Raw genomic sequence first — 19,602 nt, forward strand, 5'->3', positions numbered from 1 at the left:
AAAAAAAAAAAAAAAAAAAAATCTCTTGCAAAGTATGATGGTGGTGGCACAGAGATGTAATCTTCACACTCCAAAGGCTAAAGGAAGGGGATTATCATGAGTTCAAAGCCAGCCAGGGCTCAAAAGGAGAGGATAATGGGAGGGAGGGAAGGAGTAAAGAAAGAAAGAAAAAGGAAAGGAAAAAAGAGTGTCTCCAACTCTCTTTGAAGAAATTCATGTAGTTGATTCTAACCCTAAATTTGGGAGTGGGTATAAGTCTTGGCCAATCAGTACTACATCCCTTGGCTCAGCAACTGCTTGACGGACAGACATAACCCAAAGTGGGACTACAGATGGAGAGGCTGAGAAAGAGATAGCACCCCTTGCAAAACTGGCAATGAGAGTGACAGCCTGGTTGCCTGTGCCCATCCCATCTTCTCCCAGCTTCACTTAGATGAGCCACTGAGGTGCTGGGTTTGGGACCTTCAGAACAACCCACACAACATCCCATTGGTGTGTTCTAGTTCTCTAGGAAGATTCACTGAACACTTAACTTCCCAGTTTTCCAGGTGCACCTCCAAAGGCATGTTCCAGGAGAACCATGATACCCTTCGTAAATGTGTGGTAGGAATACTGTGACCCATGTATACATAAGACAGCAGGGTTGTCTGTTTATAAGGAATTGCTTGAGTTTTTTTTTTTTTTCATTTGTATCAGGTCTCTTGGAAAGGAGCTTGTTATGATTTCTATGTAGATGTCCCCTAAAGCTTTATGTGATCAGAGGTGGAGCTTTTGGAAGATGATTAGATTATGGGGGGGAGGTTATACCTGACTTGCTGGTTGGAAGGGGCAGATCACCGGGACCATGACTTGGAAGGTTATATCTCCCTTCCTAGCTCCTTCCTTAAGTCTCTGCTTCCTGGATGCCATGTAAGAGCAGGTCTTCCTCTGGCGTGCCCCTGTGCCATGCCACCCTGCCTTGGAGCTAGTGGGCTGTGGACTGAAACCTCTACAACTATGAGCCCAAATAAACCTCTCCTCCTTTAATTTGTAGATGTTAGGTATTCGGTCTCAGCAATGCGAAAAGTAAGACACATTTTGGTACCAAAGAAGTAGAGTTGTTGCTATGACTGTATCTGACCACGTGACTCAGAAACCGTTGGAACAGATTGGAGGGAGGAGTTTGGAAAGGTTTGGAGATGCCAGCTAGAGAAGCATCTTTTAGAATGCTGTAAGCTTAGCTTAATGGGAAATTCTGGTTAGAGCTCAGAAGACCAGATGCTAGATGATAGAAGTGCTGATGGAAAAAAAATAGGCTAAGGAGATTTCAGTTAGGAACAAAGATTCCATTGGCAGTTGCACTCTAGACCATGTGTGTTACGCTCTGGCAGAAATTTTGTCTACATTTTGCTCATGTTCTGAGACTGGGGGAAACTGAGGTTTAGGGTAATAGAGGGATTCATTTGGTAGAGGAAATTCCAAGGAAGTTCAGCATTCAGGCTAGCATGGATGTTTTCAGAGGATTTTTAGCCAGTCTACATTGAGAGTTAAGAGCAAATGGCACAGCTGAATGATTTGTTTTGAGTTTGGCCAGAAAAGAAGTTTCAGTAAAGTTGGGACCAGAAAAGTTGGAGCAGAGGAGAATTTGGTTTGTAAAAAGATTAGCATTAAAAGAAAGCCCTGTACTTTAGATCAGGACAATACAAAGAATGCCTTGAATGCATGGCAGGAATCTGGAAAGATCCTATTCTTTGCAAACTCAAGGGTGGAAAACTTAAAGACTGCTTTGAGAAGAGAGCCCCAGAGCACCCTGCTCAACAAAGGCCACCTAAAAAATTGGCTTCCTGGCAATATTTTCATGGTGCTCAGCCATTCAGGGATTCAGAGGCTTCTGCAGCCCTGATTCAAGGGAGCCTGGCTGCTGCTTGAGCTGGTGGCAGATGTTGGCATCATCCACATGGTGCTGGTTTTACAGGTATACAGAATGGAAGGGGAACAAGAGAGGGAGAGGGGGAAAGGAAGAAAGGGACAAGAAAAACAATAGGGGAAAAATGGAAACAAAGCTTTTGTTAATAAGTTGGGGAATCGGAAAAAAAGAAGCATGATATATCATGGAATGTTATACATGTAAAAATGTCCCAATAAAATTTTTTAAAAAAAGAATTGTAGGGTCAAGGAGTTTTTACCCAGATTTCAGAAGAAGGCCTTGGAGGCCAAGTAGTATGCCCCTGAGACAGCAGTGCATAACGCTGTGAGAGGGAAGCTGAAAGTAGGGTGGAGATCCTAGGGAGCTGCAGAAGCCAGAAAGTGGAACACCTGCTGAGGAAAGCTGCAGGGACTGAGCAAAACTAGGCCAAGAGAAAAGACACAAGTGCTAAAACCACTGGTAATGCTTTCAGGGCAGGACTGCCGAAGTCCTTTGGAGTTCACATCTCTCCACAACTTGCCCCAGGCACTGGAGGCAGAACTACCAAATTTAATGTTTACCTTGCTGGGTTTCAGTCTTGCCCTGGTTCCACTGATTTCTATCCATCTATTCCTCTTTGGAACGGGAATATTTATCCTGTGCCATTGTACATTGGTGATGTTTACTTTCTTCTTAATTTTTTCAGGGGCTCATAACTAAGACTTTGCCTTTTACCTAAAAAATGCCTCAAGTTTATACTTCCTATGGCAGAGCAGTACTCCATTGTGTATATAAATATCACATGTACTTTATTCATTCATCTCTTGATAGGTATTTGGGCTGTTTCCAGAATTTAGCTATTATAAATTGTGCTACTAGAAATATTGATATGCACTTATCACTGTAGTAGGATCATTTTAACTCTTTTGGCAAGATATCTACATGGGGAATAGCTAGGTGAAATGAAATATAGTTTTAGTTGTTTTAGGAATCTCCATACTGATTTCCATAGCAGTTATACCAATTTATCCTTCTATATACAATAAAGGAAGATTTCTCCCAACTCCTAAAGCTTCACCAGCATTTGTTATTGACTGATTTCTTGATTGTAGCCATTCTTTCTGGAGTGAAATAGATTATCAGTATTGTTTCAATTTGCATTTCTCAAATGACTAGCAATGCACCTTGAGACCATAATTTTAAGTGAAATAAATCAGACATACAAGTTTAAATACTGTATTGTTTCTCTTATGTGAAAACTACAGGTATAAATAGGGAGCAAAATAAAAGATAGATATTAGGAAGTAAGAATAACTTTTTCAAATGGGAAGGGAAACAAGAGATGGGGGAGATGGGAGGGAAGGAAGGGAAAGTGATTTAATGAGGAAAAAAGGAAAAAAGGGAATAGAGCTTTTGCAAATGGGGAAGGGTGGAAGAGGTGAAGGGAGGGGAGGGGAAGGAACAAAAAGTTAAGATGTGTTTTGTACATGTACAAATACTCCATTATGAATGTGATCATTATGTATTACAAATATGTACTCATTTTTTAAAACGAAAAAATCTCACGGAGATACAATGAAAGGCCTCTTTATAGTTATTTTGGCTTGTTTGGAGAACCAAGAAGTTAGAACTGGCTCTCAATTGCCTGGATACTTGTTTGTTGAAATAAGAAATCAACTTCACTGTCACCATTCTTGCCTAGAGACAGAAACAGGGAGAATAGATTTGTCTGTTTGTATTTATCCCCATGGTGGGCAGAAGAGTATATTTTCCTGCTTTCATAAAAGGTTACACAAGCTTGCTCAGAAAAAGAAAAAAAAAAGAGTTCACCTTAAGTCTCAGAGGAGACTTTGGACTTGTATTTTTCAGTAATGCAGAAGCTGTTAGGAGTTTGCCAACTCTTAGAGATGGAATAAGTGCATTGTGCATAAGCATAGAGGGATGTGCATGGGTCTTTCAGGGGCCAAGGGTGGAATATTATAGCTCATATCTAGATGTCTCGGTAAAGCCTCATGCACTCAGAGGTGGGTCTTTCAGAAAGCCATTGATTATTTATGCTTGACTTGCTGCAAGGAGGTGGGGCCTGGTTGGAAGAGGAAAATCACTGATAGAATGACTGGGAAGGTTATATCTCCCTTCCCAACTCCTCCCTTGACTTTCACTGCTTCCTGGATTCCACACCAACAGCAGCTGTTCCTCCGCCATGGCCCTGTGCATGCTGTCCTGCCTAGGGCCCAGTGGACCATGGACTGAAACTTACAAGCTGTGAGTCAAAATAATCCTCTCCTCTTTTTATTAGAAAGTGCTGCATATTTTATCCCAGCAATAAGGAAAGTAACTAAGACAGAGACAAATGAATATTCAAGTTTCCTCATTACAAAAATGATGTAAATATTGAACTTACTGCATATACAGTGAATGAGTCCTATCCATAGTGAAGATGTTCAGTGCTGTAGTTAACAAAGACCGCTGGAATGAATCATTTTCTTCTGCTCCTGGAAGCCCTCTGTGCTGACTGACACCGTGCCATCAGTGAGGAGAAAGGCCTAATGAGATGTTTCTCTGAAGGAGAAGTCCCAGGAGAAATGCGTGCAGAGGGAAGGGGGGTGGCTTAGGGACGGGCCCATCTTGTCAGTGTTCACAGGTAGACTGACCCAAATTTGTGCACAGATTTTACTCCTGCAGATCTTATACTGCAAAACCACTTCCCACCTGTGTGCCCTGAGTCAGAGGGGCACTGTGATAGACAGTGCCCTAGACATCCATTATGTAGGGGGAACGACAGATAAAATCCTCCCATGGAGTTATGCTTCCTGTTGTGTGAGACAAGAAGAAAACAATCAACAAGGTAACTATGAAGAAAATAAGGTGTGTGACAAAACAGTGACTGGCAGACAGGGTATCTCAGATGCGGCAATCTTGTTAAAATCTAGAGCAGAGCACTGCGGGAAAGGAGAACAGCAAATGCCAAGGCCCCAAGCCACCTCTTCATTGTGCTTGAGACATATCAGGGTAACGACGGAGTATGAGTTCCCTTTGCTGCAATAACAAATGATTGGAAACTTAGTGACTTAAAATAACAGATGATAATTATGTGGGAGTCCAAAATGGGTTTTACTGGGCTGAGCTGAAGGTATCAGCACGGCCACCCTCCCTCCAGACCGTAGGGAGAACCCATTTCCTGTCCTTTTCTGACTTCTAGAGCTGCCTCCATTCTCTAGCTTTGACCCCATCCTCCATCTGCAGAGCCAGCAGTGTAGCTTCTCCAAACCTCTGCGGCGTCCTCTTCTTCTCCTTGTAAGGACATCTGTGATTACATGGGGCCCACCCAGATAATCCAAGACAGTCTCCTCACCTGACTATCCTTACTCAGATCACTTCTGCTTTACAAAGTAACAACTTCACAGATTTCAGGGAGAACAAGGACATTTTGGCAGGACATTGGTCTGACCATCACAAAGTGCTAAGGGGAAACGCAGTGGGCACCTGAGCTTTAGTGAGCTCTGTGGGATAGGAAGCTGTCAGATCTGATGAAAAAATTTTAAGAGGATTATTCTGAGTGATGTATGAAGAATACAATAGTGCTTCGGTAGTGGGAAGCAAGGAGGTCATTTAGGAGGCTGTTGTTTGGTTCAGGAGAGAGGATGGGGCATGCAGACTTCGGGAGAACTGCTTAGCTTCTCTGAGACTCTGAAGTCTTACTATAAAATAAATACTGCAAGGCTGTGTTGAGTTAGCAATAACGTATGAAGAAGATTCAGTGTAGCACTTGATTGCTAATATTGCTCCATAAATGTAAGCTTTTATTTTCCTTACCTTTTCTTAAAGTTTAACTTTTAATAAAAATGTAGAATGCTTAAGAAGTAGCAGAAACCTAAAGGATTAAAAAAGCAAATGAAGCCTAGTGAAGAGAAGCGACTGACCCAAAGACATCCTGCGGTTATTGGATAGTATGAGGTAGCGATCAGGGAGCCCATCCGAGAGAAATCTGGAGAAAAAGCCACTTCTTGTCCTAAGTAACCAGAAAAGGCAGCTCAGAGCTCAGTGGGAAGGGCATGGGGAGGTCGATACCATGAAGCATGTTGGCAAAGGCCTTCTGCTTGCCAGTGGCATCAGAAGACCTAGTTTAAATCCTGTTATGCTGCATGTTGGCTGTGTGATTTGGAGCAAGTCTCTTAATCTTCCCGCACCTCATTTCTCTTTAAAAATGGCCATAATATCACATGCCACAAGGTTGTGATGAAGTTAAAATGAGAAAAATGTAAGATACAGCAGGCTTTAAACTGCAGAGTTTATAAAATAGTATTTATGTCCTTTCTCCCAAGCTGCCTACTTTCAATTCCCCTCAAACCCTTAAGGCATGAGGACATGCTTATTTTCAGTGGTATAGCAAAGCTCACCTTCTCATGAGGGTTCTGGCTGAGTGACAGTCTTCGGATTTTCCTGTCTAGATAATAGATCCAGCAATGCTTATCAGTTTCTACTTCCGAGTACATCAGAATTTCCCTTCGAAAGCTGACATTCAAATACAAAATGTGCCTTTTCCAGTAATAAAGCGCGGGTTTTCATTTCTCCAAGCTTTCTTCTAGTTCAAAATTCATTTGTTATAAACTAGCATTCACATGCAATAAAAATAACTGTACTCTTCAGCAAGATAGATTTAAAGCTATATGTGACTGGGAGATACTTATAGCAAAGTCAGCCTAACGATGTATTTAGCTAACTAGCATTTATATATATGTGCCTTACATAATAGGGTTTGAAAAAGTTTTAAAGAGCATTAGAGATGACAGTTTTGAGGCCAAGTAATTATAAGTCAATGTTACTATCATGAAAATGCCAAAGCTGTCCCAGAGATGTAGGGAGAGAGGAGAGAGAGGGGATGGAGAAAAGGGGAAGAGGATGTGAAAAGAATTAAAATGTGTTATGTATATGTACCAACTCTCCACAGGAATGTTTTAACTATGTGCTGCAAACGTACCAGTAAAAATCGAAAAAACCTAATCATAAAAAGTCAAATGAGAAAAAGGCCCAGACTAAAATAATAGTTCCTTTCAGTGTTCAGATGCACAAGCTATAACAATACCGGCTTGGAGATGGCTTATCTGACATTGAACCACAACTACCTGCTCTGAGTACACGACACCTCCCTCCCCTCCTCTTTGTTTTCAAGGGTTCTCAGCTGTGAGTATATCAAATGCCGTCTAGTACCAGGCCCACCTTCTCCCAGGGGCCGATCCACTGGTCTGTCTTCTTTATGGAGGCCTGAATGGAAATAAATCAGCCATTCAATGCACCTAATCAGATGGAAGGCTATTCTCTGAGGGATAACCTCATTCCCACGGCGAATGGGGAACAGATCAGCATAGTGTGAATCCCAGGGCACCAGACATTGTCTGGTAAACAAAAGAATTAGAAACACAGGAGTAGGACACAGAAGCCAAGACCAATTAATACCTCCTGTGTATTAATGCTTATCTTGGTTTAAATAAAGATTCTTGAGACAAGTGGTGAGTCATCTGTAAGTGAGTGTCTGGGCAGAGTACAGTGTGGGGTGGAAGGAGGGTGTGCTTGCTCAGTAGGACCCATGAGATTTAGATTTCACAGAGGAAAGCTTTAGAGTCATTAAAAGTACAGATGACTTCTTCACCCCACCCAACCTTTATAATATACTGGTTTAGTTTTTAGGAAGGGCTTGGGATGTATATCTGAAAGGGTGGAAAAAGATTGTCAAAATGAGGCTAGATGTTAGCAGTAACTATAGAAATCAATAGTGGCCTGGAGAATATGGTAGACAGTGTGCTAAAGATTAGCAATTCCCAGAATGTAGAAAAATCTACATGACAGATGAGCTAGAATTTCCAAATAAAACACAAGGATGAAGTTAAAAAGAAGGGGAAACAACAATAAAAGAGATACAAATAACATATCTATCAAATACAATGTGGGGGCCTTGTTTGGATCTAGACTTGAATAAACAACTGTTAAAAAATCCATGTGATAATTCAAAAATGGAATAAAGACCTAAAAATGTAAGAACAAAAACTAATAAATGCCTATAAAAAATAACAGAAAAAATCCTTGACAGTGGTCTCAGCAGTGGTTTCTTGAGAAATGACAATAAGGCACAAGCAACAACCAAAAAATGCTTGGGTGGGAATATATCAACAAAATGAGAGGGCAACATATAGAATGGGAAAAAACATTTACAAATTCTATTATCTAGTGAGGAGCTGATGTTCAAAATTTTATAAGGTACTTCTATAAACCCAATAGCCATCATCAAATAATCCAATTTATTTATTTATTTATTTTTAATTTATTTTATTTTTTTTTTTGAGACAGGGTCTCACTATGTAGTTGAGTCTGACCTGAACTCACTATGTAGCCCAGGCTGGTCTCAAACTCACAGCGATCCTCCTGCCTCAGCCTCCTGAGTGCTGGGATTACAGGCATGCACCACCACACCCGGCAAATAATCCAATTTGAAAATGGGCAAAAAACATTTTTCTAAATAAGATGTATTAAAAGGCAACAGGTATATGTAAAGGTGATCAGTATTAGAGAAGTGCAAATCATAATCACAATAAGATGTTAAGTGTTAAGATAATAAGTGTTAGAAAAGATGTGGACAGAAGGAAACCCTTCTACTGAGCACAGAGGGATATAACACTTATGGAAAACAGCATGGAAATACTCAAAAAATTAAATGCAGAACTATGGTATAAGCCAGCAATCTCACCCTTGTATATGTATCCAAAAAATATGAAATCAGTATTAAAAAATCTCTGTATCTGCACGTTAATGCAGTATTATTTACAACAGCCAAGACATGGGAACAATCTCAGGATCCGTCTATGGATGAATGGATAAGGAAATGTGATATTCATATGCAGTAGAATATTACTCAGCCATAAAGAAGGATATCGTGCCATTTGTGACAATATGGGTGAACCTAAAGGACATTATGCTAGATGATATAAGTCAGACATAGAAGGACAAATATTGTATGGTTATCCTTAAACATGAAATGTAAAAAAGTCAAACAGAAGCAGAGGAGAGTAGTAGTAGCCAGGAGCTGTGGGAGGAGGAAGAAAAGAGAGATGTTGGTCTAAGGATGCAAAATTTTAGGTATAAGATGAATAAGCTCTAGCAATACAACATATAACACTGTGACTATAATTATGGTGACTATAGTCACTGATCCTGTTTGTATACTTCAAATTTTTAAAAAGATAGCTATATAAAGTGATACGCTAATTATCTTGATTGTGGTAATGATTTCACAACACATATACAAATTAAATCCTTGTGTTGAACACCTTAGATATATACAATTTTATTTCTTATACTTCAAAAAAATTATTGAAACAACTGGGGACTTTGAACATTAGATAATTTTTAAATTAAGCCTTTATAAGAAATGTACTGAAAATGTACAGATGATATGATGTCTAGAATTTGGTTCAAAATATGAAACATGATTGTCTATAGTTGATAATTATTCAGGAGGATTCTTTTTACTACTCTCTACTATCTCGAATGGTTAAAATTATGCATCACTTTAAAAAGGTTTTTTAAGTGAGCGGGGTTTGACTAATAGAAGTGTTTTTGTTAAAGATATATTATTATATATCTAAATCATTTTTATAAAGGACATTGTGGAAGTCACATAAACAAGAAGCTTCTTTCTAAATGAGTAGATATGCGTAAAGCAGTGAAAATAATGCTATGTGCAGAATAGGATGAGTCTTCAAGACACATTACCCAGTGCTGAAGATGTTGGTAGTAGAGCTTTTGCTTCATATGCAGAGGCTTTGGGTTTGATCCCTGGCAACCCTCATCCCCCACATGCACATAAAGTTAACCATTGTTATTATTTTCTTAAATGTAATGGGTTCAAATCTCAGCATACAAACTCAAGTGTATAAGAAATAGCTTTATTTTTCTACAAGAAAACATAATCTCTTTGTAAACCCACTTTCTCCTAGGATGACAGGGAAAAAACTCAGTCAGTTTCAGGATCCTCCCAAGCTTTTTCTTGTAACTATGCCTCCCATCCAAGTACTAACCAGTCCTGACCCTGCTTAGCTTCTGAGATCAGGCACATTCAGATGGTATGGCCTACACTCCTATAACGAGGTCTAAACTGCAGGGTTGGTTGGAATCCATCCATTGGAGCTGGAGGTTTGTGGAAGGTCTCTCTGAACCTCAGAGTCCTGTTCTCACTTACCCTGTGCAGGGACACCGCTCATCCCATGAGAGTCTTCACTGTGTGTCTTCTCTTCCTCCCATCTTGGGTTGAGTGGATCTCAAACATGATCTAGGCTGAGTTCAGGCCCTTGGACGTCAGGCTGCTGCACCCACCACAGAAGCTCATCCATGAGACCCAGCAAGGTCATTTCTTCCCTGAGGTTTTCCCCTCTTTGAGCTGCCACCTGGGAAACAAGGCACTGGTCTCCTCTTCTGCTGACCCTTGGTGAGATTTAGCTCCTTTACCGCACCTTCCAGTGCCACTCAGTCCAGGCTTAGACCAAGGAGCTATAGAACCACCAGCTCCTGTGTGTCATTTCCCCTCACCACTGCCTTCTCCTCCAACCTAGGAAGCCCCTGTTTTTATTTAGCTATTCTCCCTCACATATTTTCTTGTGCCCTTTTAAAACTCAAATGCCAGGAGAAACATGCCTTTTTTCCTGCCCTTTGCTGATATACCCCTTCTTTGAGGCAGGAATTACACAAAAAGTCCCTGACAAAATGCAGAGAAGAAATGTCTGTACATATTTCCGTTATTTTCCTTCTACTCCAACAATGTTTAAATGGAAGAAATATTCACAGAAGGTTTACTTTACCTTCTTTATATCTCTGTTAAAAATAAAACACAAAAAGCCTGCCTTTTTTCTAAGAACATCCAGAATGAGGGTCCTGTGGGTGACAGTCATCAATTCAGCCTTGAAGGAACAGATGAGTTCTTCAAGGTAAGGTTACAGGCTCAGCAGGGAAAACCCATGTCAGTATTTCCCAAGAAGACATAAAATCTATTCTAATCAAATCAGTAAAATCTAACAACCCAGATCAAAAGAGATGTGGCAAGGACCAATTGTTATATTTCAAATTGTAGTTGAGAGTGTTCAAGTTTTCAAGAAAAAAAAATTTGAGGCAAAAATAGAAGCCAGTAGAAGTTTATGTTTTTGTTTGTTTGTTTTAATTCTGGGGATCAAAGTTGGGTCCTTGTGAAGCAGGCAGTGGAGCCGCTGAGCTAAATCGCCAGCCCTAGATGCTTGTGCTTTTATTTTTGGATTGTCCCATCCTGCTGCCCATTTAGAAACATGTGATGCTAGTGATTTCATTCATATCTCCATTCATGCATCTAGAAGTATTTAATGAGTGACAGTGGGGCAGGCACTGAGCTGAGAACTCACAACCACAGCTAAGCATGAGGTAGTTTGGTTTTTAAATACATACTGGGCTTGGTTTCCCAATCCAACTTAATCAGTCTTAATACGAATTTGAAAAACTATTAACTAAGTGCTCTGGCTGGAAACAGTAGTTATTAAGAGCTAGGAAATGTGTAGTTAAGACATGTGTGAACAAGAAAAGAGCATTAGTAGTAGTTTTCAGTTGAACAGGCAGAGAAACGAATGAAAAGGCCTTCTATGAGTGTGTAACTATGCACACAGAGCCTGGTGATGGGTGAAGACTGTGCCTGAGTATCGGGTTAAATGCCACTGCATTATTGCTGGTCTACTGAATTTTGAAAGTATCATTTGAACAAATCCTCAAATTTGGTAAGCAACAAAGACAAAGAAATTTTGCTGTCGCAGCTGAAAACACTGCCACTACCAAGGCACTTTATAGCCAGCACACTTAGACTGGCTTACACTTTGAACCCATTAGAAGTGCAAAGCAAACATCTCTTTGAACTTGTAGTTCTTAACCCAAGTTGAAGATCAAGAGGAAAAGCACTAATTGTAATATAACAGTCCAGGAACTGTTAAAAGTCATGTGTTCACCTTATTTCAGTCTCACACATTCTCAAATTTCGAGTTCACTGAAAGTAAAGAAATAAATGTTATATTTTTCTCTTTAGACATCATCTACTTTTTTCCCACCAGAATATGATAGAAACTTTCTGTATTTTGATTAATTAATCATAATTATGGGGCTTGCAGCTAGTTGAATCAGGTTATTAGCTCAAAAGAAAGGTTCCCATGTAGAAGTTTCTGGGCTATTCTCCTTTCTTTTCCTCTCCTCCATGCACAATTTTATTATTTGTAGAATAATTAAGGGGTCAGAGCTATTTCCATATGAAGTCCAAACAAAGTGGGTATTCAGATGAGCTTCCTTCTGGAGATTGGGAACTTTGGAAATAAAAGAGAAACAAGAAATACCCTTCCTTAGTGCTTAAATTGCAATTACAGTGTGAAGATTACCTCTATTTTATAGGCTGCACTTCTACTCAAAGTATATTTTTGTGACAAAATTGATGTCTACACAAACCTCCATATTAAGTGTATGAAAGGGGAAAAAAAAAGCTTCAACTAGGAGTCATAAAACACCTCTTATAGTGCTGTACTTTCACCACTGCAGCAGTGAAAACCAGACATTCTGATGGAGGACAGCGGATTTGCTGACTCAGGGTCTTTCTCTCCACTAAACAGGTCTTCTGCTGCTAAATCTCAGGGCCACTTCTGTACATCAAACTGGGTAATTCAGGTAACACTGTACTGAGTGTTAACTATAAATGGTAATCTAACCACGCCTTAAATCCAAGGATTAAATTACAACAGATTTATTTTGCTTTCCATTTTTCCCATTGGCCCACTGCCCAGATCCGTGACTGGTTTCCATTTTTGGCAGTTAACTATTCTTTCCCCACAAGGGCAGCAATCTGCCTCCAGTTTCATCCTCTTCACATTTTCCCACTAGTAAACATGAGCTTCTAATGAAAATGATCATACTAAACTTTGTAAATGGAAATTCCTCCTTTGACATTTCCATGTTTATCTAGAAAAGGCTTAGACTCTATTCCTTTCTTCTTTCTTCTGAAAGAAAGGGAATCAACAACCTGCTAATGGGCAGAGCCTTCATTGTCTACAATCCCTATATCTTCTGAATGTAGCTGATTGGCAGTTTTCTAATAATGTTTTAGGCTTGATGATATATATAGGAAGTCAAGTTCTATGACTGAAATTTTTCTGGCCACTGAAGACTAATACTACATTCCTCTCATCATCTATATGAAAGAAATCAGATTCTCTTCCATTTCACAAACCCTGGCGTGCTACAGTATGTCACATGGTCTATTTTTGAGTAGTCAGAACAGCACGGGTTAAGGAATATGAAATTAGCCAACATGATCCATTGCCGAGGGGGGTTATTCTGGCCTTTTCTCTTCCTGTCATTGTGTATGTTCTTCCAAAGTTCAGATGAATTAAGAAATCAGATATATCTGATATATATCTCCTATATCTTAAAACAGCTTTTGATTTGTGGTAGTTTCCCGAAATCCTCTTTTTCTAAAAGATATATCTACCCACCCAATATCTACCCACCCAGTCACTGGCACACATATACAGTGTAAGTCTCTACAACAAGAACAAGCCCTGTAACTGAAGTAGAGAAGTGCAGGTGTAGGACTGGCTGGCAGCAGGGAAGGAATGCAAAAGAGGCACTCAATGAGTAGCTAAGTCCTCCTCCTCCTGCGAGGAGGGTGTAAAGGAGCAGAAGGAAGTTGATTGTGTGCTTTTCTGATGGAGAGCAGGGTCAAAATTCCTTCCCCTCTATGGTTTATGAGCAGTGCGGACTCAGTGTTCACTCCTAACACACTTGCAAATACTGGAAGAGGTGAAGGCAGGGCACAGGCACATTTAGTGGGGTGTCCCAGACCTGCCTTGCCCACATTATCTTGGCCAGTCCTGTGGTTAAGGAGGTGGCAGAGCCACATGGACCCTCTTAACTTTCTTCCTGGCCAGTGGTGCCTTGCAAATAGCTAGGCTGGTGGAACTCAGGACTGTCTGAAACAATATGTCTCTTTCTCAATGAATAATCTCTGGCTTTGAGGGGCAGTTTTAACCATCTCAGTGCCTATCTTCCCATTCATCCAACTCTGATTCTAAAAGTCTAGCCAAGGATGTCTGTACATCTCTGACACAAGACTGATGAAAGATGAGCCAATGTGGGTCAGAAGGCCTTACCCTTTCTCTCTTTTTGATATTGCTACATTTAAAATTTTTATTTTTGCTGTAAACCACATTAGGAAAAGAATTATAGCCAATGTAATTTAAAGAAAGTCATTGAAAGGCACTGTGAAATTTAATAGAATTAGCCTTGACTTAGAGGAATAGACTTCTTAATTTTACTTATAAAGTCCTGTGCTTCACTTTCTTATCCAAAAATTATTCAAGCCTTCCTTATACTTTTAAAAGCCAAGTATCTTAAGAAGTTGATCTTTTCAGGGGAAAGACAAATTGAAAACCATGAGGAACATATTTTCAGATAAGTAATTCATGCTTATAACTTCACGGGATTTTATTACCTTCTTCCCTATAAAGTCATATTTGAGTATTTGTAGATAAATAAATAATATGTATATTTTTATCTTGAATAAGACAAGATTCCTAGTAACAAACAAGATGAATTCTGTTTAAGCGGAACTACTATTTGGCAAAGGATACCGAAGGATATTATTATTATCTCAAGGGCACAGGATTTGAGGCTCGGCTGTCAGAAATGAAGCTTAACCCACATTTCTAGGGTCTACTCTGATGAAGACACAGTGTGTCAGGCTCATAGGGACAGGACTTTGATTACAGGAGTTCCTCCACGACTGTCCTTTACTATGGGAATCTTCTATCCCCACCTTCACCGATAAGATCCACTCTTCACCATACCTGTACTTCATTTTCCTCATTCCCAAAGAGGAGTTTTGCATGCATAGCAAGCAGGCTAGAAGAGCAATTTAGGTAGGAGGAAATGCCCACAAACAATGGGTCTAAGGGATACTAGATGCTTATAAACCCAAATGATGACTTCAGTCTACTCCTTGACTGTTCAACATAGTAATATTCCCCAGTATTTCATTTTAAGAGCCAGAACATCCTCCTCTTCATGTCATATCTTTCTAGCAAGAGCCAGAATTGGATCACAACTATTTTCTCAATTCATTCTCCATTATCCTCTGTTCTTGAACCTTTCCACCACCGAATAGCCATATGACTCTCTGCTTTTGTAGGGTTACTAAGTCTGTACCCAAAAGACTATTTTTTTAAAATTTAATTTATTGGTACATTCTAGGTAGACAATACAGTTACATTCATTACTGGGATCTTGTACCTTTACATGCCAGGTCTTGGTTCTCATTTTTTCCCCTTGTCCCCACCCTCCCTTCACCCTCCCTTCCCCTCCCCCCTTCACAAAAGACTATTATTTATAGTTTCTATTATTACTATATTGAGCTTTAGAAGAGGAAAGGGCATAATGATCAATTTTGTCAACTTAACAGGGGTATGGAAGCCTGTTATTTGGTAAAAAACCAGTCTAGATACTACTCTATTTCTACATATGATTAAAATTTAAATAGTTAGACTTTGAGTGAAAAAGATTAACCTCTGTATGGGTGGGCCTCATGCAATCAGTTGAAAGCTTTAAGAGAAAAGACAGAGGTTCACCAAAGAAGATTTTGCTTTTTTTTTAATTTGAGGGAACGCTTCTCTTCTAAACACCTTTATATTCCAGATTGCAATATCAACTCTTTCCAGGGTCTCCAGCTTGGAAATTACAGACTTGCCAACTCCCATGATTGTGTGAGCCAATTCCTTAAAATAAATCCTTGTCAAAAAGAAAAATCCTTGTCTCTATATTTATGTATCTATTGGTTCAATTTCTCCATAGAACCTAATGCATGGGTGAAAATAGGTTGAAGGAGATATTAATAAGTTCCTGGCAGATAATTTTAAGACAGAATTTAAAAATATGTATATTTTAAATGTCCTGTTGTAGCTTTTCACCTTAGCCATTCTGCTATTCCAGTTTCCCTTTCAAAGTCCAACTACAAGGTTGAACATATGTCTTTCCCCAGGCATAGCCTTTATTGGAAAGAAGGGCCAGGTTGTAATTCAAGACAGCAGCAATGGCTTGGATCACTCTCAAAGTTTCTTTGGGCTGTATGCTTTCTCTGGGCCCAGTGATCTGGTAGAAAATTATTCTCTCTCTTCATGAAAAAAAAAAATCTAACAACCTGTATTTTTCTCTATGTCAGGAATTCCTCACACTAGAATATGAAAGAAAATGAGATACATTACCATTTATTCATGCCTTTTATTTCTTCATTTCTTTTACACAGAAAGCTTCAGAAACCCAGAGGTCATTGTATCTGAATATCTGAACAGCCTTACTTTCAAGAGACACAACCAGGAATTCACTGGCTTTGGGGAATATCAGGATACATTAACACCACCTAGCTGCAGTGCTTCCCACACCTGTCACAACTCTAGCAACTCTCTTCTCAGAATGCCTTTACCTTATTCCTATTAATTCAGTGATTTTAGCCTTTAGTCCAGGGCTTCCCATTTATTACTGTTCAAATGTACACTCGGAGGTGGGGCAACTCCTGAAGAAATCTGGGCAAGGCTGAAGGAATCTTCATGAGTGAACAAAGCGGAGGATGGAAGAGGAGGTGGACTCACAAAGAGCAGAAGGAATTGCACTTCAATGCCAATGGAGTCCCCCACAGTCAAGCTACTTTCCCTTCTTCCTGGCTAATTTCTCAAATTCTGTCCTTCTCTCCATGTTTTCCATCGCAAAGTCCAAATCACTTTTGCTCATCTGTGGAAGAAATTCCCTCACCGTGCAGAACTAAACTAAAAAGGCAGAAAGTAAAATCACAGTAAGAGAAGTTAAGCATGCAGAAACCCAGGGGATGGGGCAGGAGACGGTGGGGAAGTTCACATAGTAATCGTTTTTGTCTGGTCCCCGTACATTCATTTATCCATTCTTGAAAATATTTAAGACATTGACATGTACCAAAGCAGTAATCTAGAGATTGGCAACTCAGCAGGGAAATGAGACAGAGCACAACAATCCATATTCTTAAATCTTGATGGGTTCTCTTCCTATTTAGCCTGTCTCCCAGAATTGTGCCCTGGCTTCTGCCTCCAGTATCAGCAGACACAGGGAGCAGAGGATATTCCCAGCAGACCCCAAACACTTTGACCAGGCCTGTTCCATGCGCAGTTCTCTTAAGGCAGTGTTGAGTCTCAGCATTTTGTGACATCCTTGGTCTTTAGTACCAAGGCCAAGGGTCTCCGCATCACCTCCAGTGACTCTGGTTATAGAGAGTGTTATCAGGACACAACAGCAATGCCAGGTTGCTCCCATTTCCAAGGTTCTTGCTCAAAGTCATTGGGGTAGAGACAGGTGGATAGACCTCTCCATGTGGGCAAAGGATGTAAAATATTTGTTTCCCATTGGAATGCTCACCAGAAAGTGACCTCTGCAGAAGAAGAGTTTAACAATCAAGTGGATAAGATGACTTGTTCTGTGGATAGTGGCCAATCTCCTTCAGCAGCCAACCCTGTCATTGCCCATGGCAGGGATGGAGGTTATACATGGGCTCAACACCATGGACTCCCACTCACCAAGGCTGATCTGGCTACAGCTGCTGCTGAATGCCCAATATGCCAGCAGCAGAGACCAACACCGAGTCCTCCATATGACACCCTGGGAGTTCCCCGGAGCGATCAACCTGCGACCCGGTGGCAGGTTGATTATATTGGACCACTTCCATTGTGGAAGGGACCGAGTTTTGTCCTCACTGGCATAGACACATATTTCTGGACATGGATTTGCCTTCCCTGCATGTAGTGCTTCTGCCAAAACTACCATCTGTGAACTCACAGAATGCCTTACCCGCCATCATGGAATTCCACATAGCATTGCTTCTGACCAAGGAACACATTTTACAGCCAAAGAAGTGAGGCTGGGTTTCATGCTTATGGAATTCACTGGTCTTACCATGTTCCTCACCATCCAGAAATGGCTAGATTTATAGAAAGGTGGAATGGTCTTTTGAAGACACAGTTACAGCGCCAGTTAGGGGTTAGTAGCTTACAAGGCTGGGGCAAAGTTCTTCAAAAAGCTGTATATGCTTTGAACCAGCGCCCACTATATGGTACTGTGTCTCCCACAGCCAGGATTCATGGGTCTGGGAATCAAGGAGTGGAAATGGGAATGGTACCCACTTACCATGACCCCCAGTGATCCACTAGAAAAATTTTTTCTTCCTGTTCCCATGACCTTATGTTCTACTGGCTTAGAAGTCTTAGTTCCAGGAGGGGAAGGCTTATACTAGGAAACACAATGATGATACCATTGAACTGGAAGCTAGGATTTCCCCTGGTCATTTTGGTCTCCTCATGTCTCTGAGGAAACAAGCTAAAAGGGGAGTCACAGTGTCACCAAAGGTGATTGACCCAGACTATCAAGGAGAAATTGGATTTTTACTTCACAGTGGAGGAAAGGAAGAATATACTTGGAATGCAGGGGATTCCTCAGGGCACCTCTTAGAATTACCATGCCCTGTTATTAAAGTCAATGGAAAACTACAACGACCTAATCCAGAAAAAATTATAAATAGTCCAGAACCTTCAGGGATGAAGGTATGGGTCACTCCACCAGGGAAAGAACCAAGACCTGCTGAGGTGCTTGCAGAAGGCCAAGGAAATACAGAATGGGTAGTAGAAGAAGGTGATTCTAAATACCAGCTGTGATCCTGTGGTCAGCTACAGAAACAGGAGCTGTAATTGTACTATTTCTCTTTTAATATTGGTTCTTAAGGATTATTAATCCTGTTATAGTGTTCAAGGTATAAAACATTAGGAGTAAGCTTTACCCAAAGAAACTTGCCTTCCACCCTGGGGAGGGAATTAGTGTGTTTCCGTTTGTATGCAGGATAGTCATAACATGTTAGGTATAACTGTGAACTCATCTTTGTATCTGGAGACTGGCTTAAAAAATTGTATCTGGTTGCCAAGTTGACAAGGGGTGGATTGGGATGGTTCACTGATTGTGTCAGCTTGAGAAGTTTGGCTAAAAGAAGCTTAGTCAAATTGGCTCAGCAATTCCACACTTTAGGGTATGGTAGATTTGCCCTAGTTGCTCCTTGCCTGACTGTTATAAAGGGTAAATGAGGAAGGTCGAGTTCTTTGGTTCCTTCCAGAAGCTCCAGACTTTGCCTTCCAGCAAAGACCCTTCAGCCGTCCACCACAGACCCATCGGCCTCCTGGTACAGATGCCACAGGACACTACAGTGAGCTCCAGAACTTTCAGTGAATCCTTTGGCCTCCACTGTTTGCAGAGAACCTCTGGACTCCTCATCTGACCCTGAGGGCGGCTATTATAAGCTAATCTTATAAATTCTTATATATAACTTGTATTCTTTTGGTTTCTCTAGTAAATACTGACCAATACAATACCCAGCTACTTTTCTCTTTTTTTTTATTTAAATTTTATTGAGTTTATTGGTACATTTTAGGGATACAGTACAGTTACATTCATTGTTGGGATCATGTACCTTTACATGGCAAGTCTTGATTCTCATTTTTTCCCCTTACCTCTGCCCTCCCTTCACCCCCTCCTCCCCTCCCCATCTACAAACACTTTATTTTCATCTTTTCATTCTCTCACATTTTTTTCTTTTCCCTTTTTGTTCTTCCCCTACG

At 40.4% G+C, this 19,602-nt stretch overlaps 2 long non-coding RNA genes across 4 annotated transcripts in view; both read left to right on the forward strand.

Moving 5' to 3' along the window:
• LOC109118449 overlaps window positions 1-19,602 on the forward strand; it is a 55,493-nt gene that overhangs the window by 19,079 nt on the left and 16,812 nt on the right. The window lies entirely within an intron of this gene.
• On the forward strand, window positions 4,045-16,738 carry LOC117284026. The gene is made up of 2 exons (XR_004515099.1): window positions 4,045-4,150; window positions 16,227-16,738. It is a non-coding gene; the product is annotated as an uncharacterized LOC117284026 (long non-coding RNA).

This window comes from Fukomys damarensis, unplaced genomic scaffold, assembly GCF_012274545.1.
Source record: "Fukomys damarensis isolate Sample0158 unplaced genomic scaffold, DMR_v1.0_HiC HiC_scaffold_33, whole genome shotgun sequence".
NCBI classification, from domain to species: Eukaryota; Metazoa; Chordata; class Mammalia; order Rodentia; family Bathyergidae; genus Fukomys; species Fukomys damarensis.